This window comes from Lolium perenne, chromosome 7 (assembly GCF_019359855.2).
Source record: "Lolium perenne isolate Kyuss_39 chromosome 7, Kyuss_2.0, whole genome shotgun sequence".
NCBI lineage: Eukaryota > Viridiplantae > Streptophyta > Magnoliopsida > Poales > Poaceae > Lolium > Lolium perenne.
In genome coordinates, this window is record NC_067250.2 from 253,383,172 (window position 1) to 253,396,964 (window position 13,793).

The 13,793-nt window shown below is 41.4% G+C and overlaps 1 long non-coding RNA gene across 1 annotated transcript; it reads left to right on the forward strand.

Moving 5' to 3' along the window:
- The first annotated feature begins 4,279 nt into the window (after positions 1-4,279).
- On the forward strand, positions 4,280-5,080 carry LOC127313373 (uncharacterized). The gene is made up of 2 exons (XR_007858947.2): positions 4,280-4,420; positions 4,547-5,080. It is a non-coding gene; the product is annotated as an uncharacterized lncRNA (long non-coding RNA).
- The last annotated feature ends 8,713 nt before the right edge of the window (positions 5,081-13,793 follow it).

The following is a 13,793-nucleotide window of genomic DNA, read 5'->3' on the forward strand; positions in this document are numbered from 1 at the left end:
AACAAGATGATACAAACACTAAGGGTTCACGGATCTCTAGATGAATTGCTGCTAAGTTGCTGTTAGATGAAAAAAGCAAATATGTCTAATTTTATAACCCAAAGATATGCAACAAAAATAATATGAAGAAATGAAATACATCGGGCGTGCCGTCCAAAACCTTTATTGATGATATGCACCTCACCCGATGTGGCGTGCACGTGGCCACACACTCGTGGACCAGGCATGTGGGCCAGACATTGCACCCTCATCCAATCCTTTTAGGCTAGTTCGTCCCCAGCTGAATTGGGATGTGAAGTATTTAGGGAGTTTTTAGAGGTGGCACTAAAACATCGAAGCCACTCCTTCGTCGGTATAGGAAGATCACCCCCGTTTCCACATTCCCTCTTGGGCACTAGCGGAGGTAGCGTCATAATTTAGGTGTTGCGGAATGAACAAATACTATGGAAAATTAACCAATATATGCACAATTAGACACATACTACTATGCAAAATATGCAAATTTAGGCGTGGGAGAAACCATAGCTTTCCAATGGCTCGCTCCGCCTCTACTATAGGCGAAACCTCCACCAGTGTCGTCACCAACCTCTTGGTGTGTTCTGGGGATTACCTCCACCATCGTATAATAAAACATCCACAAAACACTCTTCATCTTCGATGAACTTCACGGTATGTTTACTTGTTGTTGCTTGATACCATGTATTTATACTTTATATTGTGATCCATATCAATGTTCCACTCTACATGATAATGTTTACTAATTGTCAGCAGTTTACATTGCCAAGGACGTGTTAGAAGTCCTAGTTGTTGGTTTCATACGAAAATGCAATAAGATGCTTAGTCCGTTTATCTCTTGTTTCATAATTATCTAATAGCAACTTGCGAACAATGACTCCAAACTACTTCATCCGTTATAATCCTAATGTTGCCCCATGCTATAATGAATTGAGGAGGGAATGCCGAAGTGATAAGAAACCATTTCTCAAATCCCGCATTGGCATCATAGAGGCGGCGACCCTAGAACTTAATGATATGGTTAGGTTTTTCCTTAATTATTTCTGATATGGGCATGAATTTGTTGTAGGATTCATAACCATAGGCTGTATATTGTCATGATATTGAGGTATACCGAGCATTGGCTTCCCCAATATAAGACCAAACAAGCCATATATCTGAACGAAACGATTATGGACCCAATTGACTAGTAAATACTAGACGTTGTCATGGAGCATTTAGTCATATTAATTGCAACCACGGGTTAATCCTCTAGGAAACTTTGAGGATTAGCTAGGCCATTTATGAAATCAATTTCATTTTATCACCTATTTACTTTGCAACACTCTACAAATAAGTACTACTCAATTGTCGTCTGCGTTAAATTTAGATGTTTTTATATCAATTTCATATACCAGCTCTTACACTTGTAGAAAACGGGCATATAGTCCCGGTGCGTTTGGGCTTTTAGTCCCGGTTTTGTAATTATTTTTCACTCCCTAATTTTTTCTATTTTTTTGGAATTTCTAGTATTTCAGTTATTAGCCAAGTTTAGTCTCTAACTACATTTACCCGTGGTCAAACTTCCCGCTCACTCACCCATCCTCCCACTACTCCAGCACTAGCACGCTTAATTTCTGAGTTCCTTCCCATCCCGCTTCCAAGTGCTCCCCGCGCATGTTGTTGATACTAGTATCATATATCAATCCTATTAACATGTTGGTCGGTGTCACACTTCTTTATTGTTTGAATTCTAAATAATTATTTAAAAAAATAATAATGATGTAATAATAATCTTGAATAAATAAATAAATATTAACTTTTAAATTTGTATTATAATTAAAAAAAAATCTTTAAATTTTTTAATATTTTTTTTGCCAAACCTAAAACCTGAAAATTTGAAAATCAAAAATTGGCTAACTTTATGGTTAAGTAATAGTAATCTTTATGCAGGATGCAATTATTAATTTAAAATTTAAAAAAATATAAAATACTGAATTTCTGGCAAAAACTAAAATCTTCCTGCTTTCATATTTTCATTTGGAATTTTGAGAATCTAAAAAATTTCTAAGCGGGTAAACCCGGGTGAATTCGGATGTAAATTTTTCTCACGATCATTTTGATATATTATACGTTTTTTTTTCGACATTGTATGCAAAAGTTAATGCCATTTTACATTTTCCTTAACTTTTCTTGCAAAAAAAGTTGAAATTCAAATTTATTAATTTCCCGTAATAGTAGGTTGCGTAACATACTAGAATCTCAAAAGATTTTACTTTTTGAATTTTGTATCATTTTTTTTGTATTTTACAAAGCTAAAAAAGACGACTCACGGAGGGAGGGGGGTGAGGTGCGTAGGGAGCCCAAAAAAAACCTAGAAATCCTTTAGTCCCGGTTGGTAAACGAACCGGGACTAAAGGGTAGACATTTAGTCCCGGTTGGTTACCAACCGGGACTAAATGCTTTTGCCCCGGAGCCAGCCTGCCGTCACCCCTTTAGTCCCAGTTCGTAATACCAACCGAGACTAAAGGTTCCAAACAAACCGGGACTAAAGGCTTTATAGGATGAATCGGGATCAATGCCTCCCATTAGTACTGCTTTGTTTTTAAACCGGGACTAAAGCTCCCATGGGTGCTAGACGAAAGCCACGTTTTCTACTAGTGTTAGTTGATACTCGTTGCATTCGACACTCTTATTTATCGTCAGGAAAGATCACTTATGGGGTATAGGGGGGGGGGGGGGCACGCAACGGTTATTGTTACACCACAAATATAGCAATTCCTTTTCAGATTTAGTTTCATATTTATACTGTTAATCTACTTTTCCTTTTTTTTTACTAATCTACAACTATTTCCATCAGAAAGATTTCTACCATGTATTTCATATATTGTAAAATATTCCTTCCAAATAGATAAAAATGAAAGAAAATTGGGGAAACTATTTTTGGGAAGAATCGTAGATAAACAAGTGAAAGCTGGTAGAGGCGGGCCATGTTGGCATAAATATATCAATTCCTTTTGATATTTAGTTTCATATTTCTACTGTTATTTATCAATTGGCTATTTTTGACTAATATACAAATATTTCCCTTAGAAATATTTCTACCATTTATTTCATTTGTTGTCAGGTACTTCTGTCGAATAGATAATTATGAAAGAAAATCGGGGAAACTATTTCAGAAAGAAACACAGATAAACAAGTGAAAGCTGGTAGAGGCGGCCAGGCGGGCAACTTCCAGGGCTCCACACGAGATGCTCCTCCTGGCGGCACCCTTCAGCCTCAAGACTCCTCTGAACCTGTGATTTCCATCTATATATAGTTCACAATTACATAACATTTTCAGCACTGCATGTCTTTATCTTTCGTATTAGATCACATGTCGTAGGTTTTGATGAGATGATATACATGAAGCATACTTCTCACTCAACCAGATTAGTATGTACTCTCCATTTTAATAACGTCCACTTCTCAAGAATATATGAGCAACACACTACGGAGAGTATATCTCATCGGATTTACATTAAAAGAAGTTGCCAGTTTTATAATTTAGTCGCATATAATTCACATTCTATTGATCAAATGAATGGTCGTAGTTTTCGTTAAAATACCTTTGGGCTTCATAAACCCAAATGGAGGATTAGACATAACTAAATTTGTATGCAAATACACTTTCACATGATCGCGACTTTGTAAAATTGTATGAAAGTCAAGCTCAAATGCAGAGAGTTAAAATGCTGCTACTATTTTGGACAAGAGGTAATACTCCATCATTTTTGATATACCAGCCTTTATTTTTAACTTAACGTAGAGTGACCCTGTATTGGATATTTTTGATTTTGGGTGACGACAGTGCGAGGCAAATATTTTGCTGCACGACAAGACGCGCGGTCGTCGTCTGTTTGTTGGGTCGTCGACTAGCTGATATATTTCTCTTTGTGGCCTGTCTATTTCATGGCAAAGTTGTTAGTACTAGCCTTGACTAACCATGGAAAAATGAGCCAGTCTTGTCTGACCACCATTATCTTCAGCGGGGAAATGCACAAACGCACTAGGAGCTGCCAAACCCTACAGGCTACACCCTTGTGCGCACACAAAAATGCAAGCCTGATCCCTACACCTCGAATGTTATTGCTCTGGAAATAGTATGTGGAAACTGAGGGGCCAATGTGATGTTTTTCCCCATGAGGCCAATCAATGTCTATAAATACGGCCATCCGGCAAGCGCATCAGGATATACAAAGCTCAACACTATCACAATACAGAGAGTAGAAACTAGCTAGAAAGTAGCTAGTAAGTTAGCCAGACTGAGCTCGGATGGGGTCCTTTGCCAGAGCTGCGCGGTTCCTGTTACTCCTCCAAATCGCTCTGTTCATCTTCTCCGCGGTGATCATGAGCAGCTCCGTGGCAGTGGCCCGCGACATCAGTGGTTAGTGTTTCCTAACTGTTCGTTCCTTCATCCTCTTGGTCGTCGCGTCCCACCTTTAAATTCTAGCGTCCTGAGCACTTACTTGTAACTAAACATTCATGGATGCTTGTATCTACTTCGTTGCAGCTGGCGGTGGCGCTCTGAACCCTAACCGTCCTGGGTGCATTGGCGGATCGTGCCCATCACCTGGTGGATCCTACACTCGACCATGCCGGTACAAGTACAGGTGCGCACCACCGGCTGGTGGTCAACCCTAATACCTGCAGACCCCCTCTCATGAATAATGGAAGGGTACATGCTCAGCTGATGCACGCCTCCATGCCGCTACAACTGCATGTGCCCACCAGCTGATGCTGCCACCACCTTTTACTGAACCGATGATACTACCTCCGTCCCGGTTCATAGGGCTTACGCGTATTTCTAGGTCGTAAATTTTATCAACATAATTTAAAATATATATTATAAAATATATATCATTAGAAAGCTTAGATGTTCTACTTTCTAATGATATAATTTTTGTATTATAAAACTGATATTATGTTGACCAAATAGGCAACCTAGGGATACGCACAAGCCCTGTGAACTGGGATGGAGGGAGTATCGACTCTACGTGTACTTACAGCTTTAATACTCCGAATAAAACTGTATGGTTGGCACTGATACGAATATGGTTGTGTGATCGGTTCAAAATCAACAAAAATGAGACAGTGATGACTGCGTGCAATGTGTTGTTAAGGCGCTCTCCTCAATCATGCTAAATATTGCACTCTACTCTATGGAATAAATAAAAGCTAATTCATTGTTCAAAAACAATTGTTCATGAAAACTTTTTGAACAATGATTTCCTTTTATGTTGTCGTCCATTTCCGGCTACAAGAAAATGTCAAAAATATGTAGTACTATATTTTTTGCGCGGAGGACCAAAATCTATTGATCATCATTAAGAGTAGTACAAATAAAACACCAAATTTAGTAAAAAAAATACAAATAATTCTTGGTACTTAGTGAAGACAGCGAGCACTGGAGCTAGCCGAAGACGCATCCCCATCTTAACCCCTCCATCACCGAAGCTGGACACAACTCTTTTGTTTTTCTTTAAACATAGGTGTGGTGGAATCAGGTGATATATCACCTACAAATGCAATGGATAAAGAACTGAGAGTGCAAGCAAATGTGAAGAGAAACAAGAAGTGGAAAATGGATTCTTAAGGTATAACCATGGATATGCCAGTTCAGTAATACCATGAAGAGTACAAGTCTATTACTGTTCAGTATAATTTGAGACTTGGTCTGATTATTACAATTTGGTGCATGCACTAGATATGTGTGAGATAAATTTACAGACCCCGGCCCTCTCACGAATAATGGAAGGGTACACTACCGGAAAAATCATCACTGCCGTGCACCTTTGCCGTGAAAACAGGGAGACCAGTGCACGGCAAAGAATACAACCACGGCAAAACAAATAAGGACACACGGCAAAGAAATACTACATGGCAAAAGCCCAGAAACAACGCACGGCAAAGAAAAATGGCACAACAAAGACCAGAAACAACACACGGCAACGCCCAGAAAAGGCCCACGACAAAGAAAAATACACGGCACACCGTCAGGCGGGGCCCACCTCTACGGCGCAGTTGACGGGGCCGTGGTGACGGCAGGGCTTTGCCGTGTGCCCTACTGTCAAGCACGGCAAAAACTTGAATTCCCAAATTTTCCCGCCATTTGTTTTTATAACCCGCGAAAATGGTCTGTCCGAATTATTCAACGCGGGAACACGTATATGCTCAGCTGATGCATGCCTCCATGCCGCTACAACTACACGTCCCCACCGGCTGATGCAGCCACCACCTTATACTTAACCGGTGATAGTAGCATCGACTCTACGTGTACTTCCATCTTAATACTCCGAATAAAACTGTATGGCTTGCACTGGTACGAATATGGTTGTGTGAACGTGAAAGTTCGGTTCAAAATCAAGAAAAACGAGACAGTGATGACTGCGTGTAATGTGTTGTTAAGGCTCTGCTCGATCGTGCTAAATGTTGCACTCTAGGCATGATGCCTGCCCGCAGATTAAGCTTTCGTGTATCTTCAAACGGAAACTCAAACCCAATTGGCCATGTTTGGCGGAGATAGATCACGTATGTGTGGCTGCTTTGGCTAATATAACATACACATTTCAAGATTACATCACTACAGGAAAGAAGATAAATGCCGAGGGCTAAAATATTTGCCAAGGGTTAATTATCGGGACCGTCGGCATATGATTAGTCATGCCGAGGGCTAAAAAATGGCAGGCGACAACACTAAATTTAAACCAGCGGCGTACAACTAGATATACCGAAGGTTTTCTGGCAGGGGTCGTCGGCATACCCAGCACTATGCCGAGGGTGGTCGTCGGCAACAACATGACTGTCGGAATAAGTGAATTCCATGTGGCCCAGCCGTCTCGCCAAATAACAGCCGTCAAACGGCAGCACATGATATGCCAACGGCCATCATGCAAGCCCTCGGCATAGATGGTTTGCCGAGGTGGCCCTCGACCTATTTTTTTTTCATTTTGTCTTATTTTCGACGATTAAATTATGATTTCTTTCGATTTTTTGCATGCTACTTTGATTTCTATGACTAAGATATGACATAACCAAACACAAAGAAATAAAAAAGTCTACGGTTGATTGATCATGCCCGATAAAGATTATAAATGGGAGAGGAACTTTCTTCGATGATTTTCTTTATTCATAGAAACATTGTAACAAGATGGTAAAAACACCTAAGGTCATCGGCATCAAAGGATCGATCCATATGAAAAATTGTCATCCACGTTTGGTGAAAATATTTTTGATTACCCGCTTCAATTTGGTACATCACTAGAAGAGCGTATGGTATAACCTGGTGGATTTTTTTACAATGGCACATTGCAAAAGTACCGACGAAAGTCTTTTGGCTTGTGGATGGGCTTTTTGGCGACTAACAAGGGGGTGGAAAGCTATGCAGTGCCTTGACAAACTCCGTCTGGCACATAATCACGATGTGATAGGTGACTGGCAACTCTAGCACAATGTAATTTGAAACAACAAACCTCATAAAAAGCTTTATAATGTATGAGTTAACCTGACTTTCTACTCAAATGACCATGCTTATTGTAAAATTCACTGCAAACTTAGTAAATCACCGCAGTTATGACATAAATGTGCATCTTGTCATGGCAAACACCATTTCTATTAAATGAACAAAATGACAGACAAGAATTGAACAACTAAAATGAAACAACACAGCGTTTGTGATGCAACATGTTCTAGAAGTAATGTAGTTGTTCATGATCAGCCGGTAAGAAACTATTCTTCCATTTTCTACTACTGACTCAGATTTGTATGTTCTACATCTAATCTCAGAATAAGTATAGGAACTACGGTTGAAAACACGCGCATCTAGAGCAAAGGTATACCATGTTGTCAACACCAATAGTAAAAGACAACCAAATGATATTTTTTCTGCCCACAAAAATGGTAAGGGAAATGAAAGATTCTGAAATCATAAAGTTCTAAAATGTTAGGATTTCAAACTAACAAATTTGTTCTTTATATGTCATGAAACTTTTTAAATAGACAACAAGTTGAAAGATAATCCATCTCTAGTTGGTAAATAACACAAAGGAGGTGATTTGTACTGACAAATCTTTCCAAAATAAACCGACGAATGGTAGGATGCATGGGTTTCGACTTACGGTTGGTGGTAAAACTACACAAATACTGGATCAAGCACTTAGGGCCTTATTGAAACATGTGTTGTCAAAACAGCAAACTTTGGATGCAAGGTGTGATCATATGAAAGAGAACCTCAGTATTCTAATGACAAGTCAACCAAAGACAACAATCCAAACACAAAAATCAATCCATTATGATATAAATGATGAGAGTTTCCTAGAAGATATGTAGAACAAAGCAGCCGCAGTTGAAGATATGAAAGAATCAAGCAAAGCAGCAATAGTAGCCACGTGGGAGATGATTTGAAAAGAGTAAGATTTTTAAAGTAAGAAAATACAAAAAAAGAAAAATGAAACAAGAAAGCCCTACAGCAGTCAAAGCAACAAAAACAAAAGGCACCGAGAGAAGCATCAAGACAAATAGTTAAGCAACTACCAGCAAAGCAACAACATCAACAAAAGACATAGATGAAAGGTGTTGCTACCAAAACAAGCAAATTAGCAAGAACATCAACGAGCAAGCAAATCAACACTAAACCAATAGATTAGAGGAAGGTGTTATAACCCAAACAAGCCAAGTAACGGGAGAAGCATGAACCAAACAAAGTAGCAGGAACATGAGCTAAGCAACAACGACAATATTGTACACAAAAGAATATGAAGCAACCCTAAGCAACAAGCAGATAACAACACTATAGCCAAGCTATCCTGAAGAGAGTAATGAAAAACCTCACAAGAAATTATAGGCACAAGAAACAACCTTTAAAAAAAGTTAAGACATAGAAGTCAGAGGAGAGCATTGCAAGAAGAAAGAAAGGATCAACGAAAGGAAGCAAATGAGGGAGATTTCATCGAAGGAAGAAGATTTTCAAGATTCAATCTCTATATGTTGTGTAGATTAACCCATATACCTCCAAATATTGTTTCAATAAAATCAAAAGAGAGACATAAGTGGGTTTAACATCACCTAATAGTGCAGCTTTAATTGCTATCTCATTGATGCATAACATAACAATGATGAGTATGTTGAATTGCTAGTGGACATGGTATTTAGGAATACAACTGTCCTATCTAAACCAAAAGAAAGAGTTACACATATCGGTCATGCTCAAGCCTGCTGCATTGCATGGTATAGGAAAAATGTAAAATTAATTCAACTTGTTTTCCATGCATTTCCCAAGTTACTACTTGATAGCTATAGATGAATGTAATGAATCCTTTTTGTGAACAACACGGGTGAAAAAAGCAGATGATATATCACCTGAAAATACAATGGATAAACAACTGCATCTGCAAGCGAAGGTGGAGAGCAACAAGAAGAGTAAAATAGGTTCTTAAAGGATATGCCAATTCAGTAATACCATGAAGATTACCAGTCTGTCACTGTTCAATACAATATGAGACTTAGTATGAATACTAAAACTATGTTCACTACAATGTGAGACTTGGTTTGAATATTATATGTGCATGCACGTGAGATGTTGAGATAAATTTTATTCCGAAGAATAAGTGTACTGTGAATTCATATTAGGAACAATATAAATTTTGTTTCAAAATATTTATTATTGTGAGCTAAATTTTCTTCTTGAAGTTGTATACTTCTGCAATGGGGCATTTACGACATTTTTCCAAAGTTCCCTAATCAATTTTTAGGACATTTTTGTTAGTGCCTCTAAGTGTTATTAGGGCATTGTTCCAAAGTGCCCTAATATATATTTTTTGGCATTTTTCCTTAGTTCATCTAAATGTTATTGCAGGATTTTCTCAAAATGCTTATTAGGGGATTTTCTCAAAGTTCCCTAATAGTTTTATGGGGCATTTTATTTAGTGCCTCACATGTTTATTAGGGTATTTCCTCAAAGTGCCCTAATAGATATTTTGTGGTAATTATACCAATGCCTCTAATATGTAAATTATTAGGGCACTCTTTTCAAATTGTCCTAGAAACTTTTAGAGACACGAGTAAAATTGGCACTTTTAAGTGCCCTAATAGGTATTTCAGGAAACTTTATATCATATTGTGACACTTCGAAGTGTCCTTATAGCCAAGACATGACATAGTGCTACGGGCCTATGACACCGTTTGAGATGAAAAACTTGTGGGTCCCATGGGACAGGAAATGGGTCAAGTTTTTTTTATTTTATCGTCGCTGGTAACATGGCAAATTGGTGAGACCCACACATCAAGGAATGAGTCAAACGAGGTCCGACCTAATAGAAATTGACGTTAACATTGATCAGTGTTATAGAAAGAATGACATCGCCAAAGTTAGTCGCATCCACTCAATTCAGGGATTCACTGGTATGGTCCGAATGTTGGACAACTAGAAATATAGTCTTAAGAAACCCCTTTATGGTAAACTACCATGCTCTCTAGTATCGCATTACGTGGTCCAGAGCAACGGCGGATATCTACCCCACCTATGTTGTTTCTCACCACAACAAAGTTATGTATTGTTCACGTTTACCTTTTTTTACAGAATCAATAAAAGGTAGGTCATTGTTGGACAAAAAATTGTTATAAAATTCTTTGAACAATGACTTTCGTCTAGGTCTAGTCCATTTTGGGCTACAAGAAAATGTCAAAATATGTAGCACTTGTTTTGGTTGTCTACTCTTTTTTTTTCTTTAAACGTACAAGTAGCATAGTGGCTATACTAGTGTAGTGTGGCAACGCGCGACGCCGGTGAGTTGGATTATTTCTGCCTAGCGAGACGACCGGAGAGGCGCGGAGACCCGGTTGGTTTACCGGGAAGTCGTCGGCGTCGCTTTGGTGCGTCGTCGTCCGCTAGCTGATCCATTTCTCCCGTGGTTGTCTCTTGCATAGCCAAGTAGTAGCTAGCCTTGACTAACCGGAGAAAAATGAATCATTCACGTCTGTCCAAAGGAAGAAAGCACCAACTCACTACGATTATCTTCGGCAGCGAAATGCAACAACGCATTACCAGCTAGAGGTAAAAGTATATGGAAATTGAGGGGCCAACGTGAACATTTTCCCATCTATAAAAACAGGCCCTCAGCAAGCAGCACTGCAGCAGACATACACACATCTAACACATCAGAGGATTAGTTAGCCGGAACTAAAAGCCAACCTAACTGAGCTTGGATATGGGGTCCTTGGCTAGAGCTGCGCGTTTCCTGGTGCTCCTCCAGATCGCCTTGTTCATCGTCTCCGCCGTGATCATGAGCAGCTCCGTCTGCCACGGAGCCCGTGGCGGTGGCGTCATTGGTTTCAACCCTCTTGACCCTCACCGTCCTGTGTGCAACGGAGGGACGTGCCCATCGCCTGGTAACCCCTACACCGGCCGTGGATGCCGCGGAGAGTACGATTGCCCACCGGCAGCGGTAGGTCAACCCTAGCAAGCGCAGACCCTCTATCCGGACCACTGGAGTTATTGGACGGCCTTGATGCAAGCCTCCCTCGAAAAGTGCAAATTATTACCACGGACTTGTACTGAATAATACGGAGTAGTATACTATCGGCTCCCTGTAGTTAAATTTTAGTAGTACTTCGAATAAATCTGGATGTCTGGCCCTGATATGAATATGCTTTTTTGAGCTTCTGATATGAATATGCTTGTGTGAACATGAATGTTTGGCTCAAACAAAAATGGTCAGTGATGAGTGAGCACGCTGTATACTTACGTTACGGAAGTGTACGTTGGACAAATGGGATAAGAGCAACTCTAACAGATACGGCAAATAGCAGATTGCAAAAAAAAAAAAAAAACGCGAGTACATGCCAATGAAAATACATCTGCTGGCTCAAACTCCTTGCACAGTTCAGAACCCATACTAGATAATTCGAAAAACTATGTTCGCGGAAGAATTGAGGACATACGAAAAACCAACCACGAACGCAAAATAAAACCCTAATCGAGCCTACCGCTACCCTACACTTACCAAAATTCGTCCTCAGGATACCTCACCGGGGCCTTGGGCGCGGGGGCTGACAACGGCCGACAGGGCGAGCTCCTCCTACTCGAGCTCGATGAGATCCGTATCAACGTGGCGGATGGTGGGCTCCCACTGGAACTCCTCGTAGGCGCGCACCTGGTGGACGACCCACAGTGCATCCTCCTCCTTGCGCTGGCGCGCCTCAATAGCCTACCACTCCGAGATGTGGTAGAGATTCATGATGGCTACCACATCGACTTCGTCGTTGTCGATGAAGTCCACGTCCTCGAAGATCTTGACCGGCAGGGCGCTGGCTCCTCTTTGGCCTCCGTGCCCCAATCGTCGTCGGTGGGGGTGGGGTAGCAACAACGAAGTCACGAGGAGGAAGACGACCGTTCCTCCCCTCCATACACGTACGCGTAGAGCGATTGTGGCGGCGTCAGCCCATGGTTGGTTGTGGCGCCTCAAAACCGGTACTGTGCGGATTCAAGCGTTCCCGTCAAAATCCGCACAATATCGATTTTACGAAATACACCACCAACCGTCTCGTGTGTGTCGAAGCATGCACGCGATGCGGTTGGGATCAACAAAAGTAATAATCATTACAAAAAGTCATGACAGAGCCCACAAGTGGACATATACAAATAAACGACTCCAACGAGCCAAGAATACAAATGGCTACAAAACAAAGATACAAATTATATAGAAAGCCAAATGCATCCGAGTACGGGTAAGAATACAAATGGACTAAGAGTCATGTAGATAACCAAGTGGCGTCCATAATCGTACCCATGCCAAGCCGGAAGGGTAACCTTGCTAACATCGTCTTCACCGTCTTCATACCTGTCCGGTATTATCCCAAAGCAGCGATAAGTACGGGTTCGTAGTTAACAAAACTTCAAGACATATAAATATCGTGTCGAGGATTCCGACACCGGGGATGAGGATCCCAGTTTTGGTTCGGCGGGGGGAAGAGCGCAGCGAGTCCTAGTAATTCTCAGATCTGAGATCACAAACAGGTAAAGACACGTCCTGCAGCTATCCTTGGTATATTGGTGCTTTATTTGTTATAATCCTTTTTTCCCTCACCATGCAACCTTGGGTTTCCTTTTATATGAGCATGGGGTCTCCACAGGGTGTTGCGTGGAAGCACGTGCTGAGGTGTCGCATGCATGGTTTGAACGTATCAGGGCATACCTGCTTCCTGGCGGGACGTGGTACGTAACTAGGGTCGCAGGCTAGGTCTGGTACACCGGACATGCCCCAGCTAAGCGTTGGCGTCTAGGCTGGATGCTACGATCAGACTTCATGGCTAGACCCCTGCAGACGTCCTTGGTCAGGCTGGGTCGCGGTCCACCTGTTGGATCCGGGGACCCCCGGTCCCCGTGCAGGCGGTAGTAGCCCTCGGCGTGCCTTGGCCCCATCGTCTGATGCCGGGGCTCATCCTTATCCCTGGTGGAGCCGTGACCTTAATCATGTCTTCATCATCTGAGTCCGTTTTACCCCTTCTTTCAGCTCGTCTGGGGCCGTTGTGGCCTCGAACTTCGTGAAGGTTGTGAGCGGTCGCAAGCTGACACGCCCTGGACAAGTGTGGAAGTAATTCGGGAGAGGGTGGGAGTGAGCGGACGGCTTCTGTAGGACTGCGCCTATAAGGAAGCACTAGCGACAGCTCCTCCCATCACTCCCCTGATGCTTCCGTCATTCTTGCTTATATTCCTTTCCCTCTGTCTAGGATCCCGACCTAGAGCATGCCGATAGTACCCCAGA